Below are 1820 nucleotides of genomic sequence, written 5' to 3'. Positions count from 1 at the left end.
GGCAGCCATTACAGACGAACATGTGTTTGTTGTTGTTCCAGGAACAGCTCGGTCACACACTAATGTCATTAGTTTGTTATCATTACTGAGCTGCAGGGCTGATTTTTCCCCCTTTTTTCACATCATGTCTCCTGATGGATCTGTTATTATCTCACTCTGAAGCACGGACAGCGTGGTCTCATTTCCGGACTCAATAATTTTGTGAATGAAGCCGATATTTCAGTTAAAAATACTGAAATAACTATTAGCTTCAGTTCTGCTCAGATCACATCCACATTGAGTTAAATAAGATCAAATCCTTTTTCTTGTGAAATGAGATGTTTTTCTGCTTCTCTTCTCTTGGTAAATCCATAACACAAAACGCTTTTCTGACATTATTTAAAACATTAGATTATATACACCAATATATTAATGATAATTTAAATGTATTATCAATAATATATAGTTTTTACAAATTTTACATAAACTCTAGGAAGTCTGTAGAAAGCTAACACAGATAAATGATTGTATAGAGAGAGACTAATCAGTGCTTTAAGTCGAGCTCATACACTGATGGGACACACCAGAGACAGAGGTGGCGGGGCAGTGTCCTGCCCAGGAACACTTCACATGTGACTGAATGGTGGGGGAATCGAACTGCCAACTCTCTCATTAAAGAATGATTCCCCTAACCACTCAGCCTCAGCCGCCCTCGTAGTCACCTGATTGGATTTATTGGTGTGTTTGTTGGTGAGTCACCAGATCATGGGACAGTTTTTGGAACGTCCTGTCATGGTGTCACATTTTTGTTCATCAATCGGATGAAGCCTGGTTTGGTGCTTTAGTCACATGTGTGTTGACTTTTAGCTGTTCCTCCTGTAGTAGAACAAGTTCCCCACTAATTCAGACCACAGCCTCTTCATGTTGTTGTTGTGGTTTTGGACCAGACGGTGACTCAGTCCCTGCAGGGCCATGACCTCGTGTAGAAGCTGTGTGTTAATGTGTGAAAGACAGCAGCTTAGTTATTATATGGCTACATAAACTCTACACAACCTGTCAGAAACAAGTTTCCTGAAAGACTGAAAGCTTTCTGATGGTTTTGTGTCTGACGTTCAGGGTTAGCTTCAGTATTTGTGTGGAAAGAATCATTAGTGGTTCCAGTAGACCTTCTGTTTATTTCATACTCAGAATTAATTATCCAGATGTCTCCAAATTATTCACAAAGGAACAAATCTATCATGATGATTGATTGTTAAAAAAATCAATATGACACAGTCAATACTTTTTTGTGGCAGCAGCACGGTGGATTATAGAGCTGTGTATTGGCAAGAATTCATGACAGAGGGGTCACGATACGATATATTCTGATATATTGTGATACTGTAAGCAAGGTGATATATTGCGATATTTATGTCCAAAAATTCTATTAAATAAAAACCTCTTACTGAAAAAAAGAATGAAAAACCAAAATTCATTGTCAGAAAATTCTAAAATTACAGAGACATGCTTTTGATACATTTAGCTGTGTTCTGCTTTGTATGTATTTTATTTTATCCATCCATCCATCCATCCATCCATCCATCCATCCATCCATTTTCTTCTGCCTATCCGGGGTCGGGTCGCGGGGGCAGCAGCTTCAGAAGGGAGGCCCAGACCTCCCTCTCCCCAGCCACTTCTTCCAGCTCCTCCGGGGACCTCCAAGGCGTTTCCTGGCCAGCCGAGAGACATAGTCCTTCCAGTGGGTCCTGGGTCTTCCTCTGGGCCTCCTCCCGGTGGGATGTGCCCGGAATACCTCACCAGGGAGGCATCCTTACCAGATGCCCGAGCCACCTCAACTGGCT

The sequence above is a fragment of the Austrofundulus limnaeus genome, unplaced genomic scaffold, assembly GCF_001266775.1.
Source record: "Austrofundulus limnaeus strain Quisiro unplaced genomic scaffold, Austrofundulus_limnaeus-1.0 Scaffold665, whole genome shotgun sequence".
Taxonomy (NCBI): Eukaryota; Metazoa; Chordata; class Actinopteri; order Cyprinodontiformes; family Rivulidae; genus Austrofundulus; species Austrofundulus limnaeus.
This window is presented reverse-complemented; position numbering follows the sequence as displayed.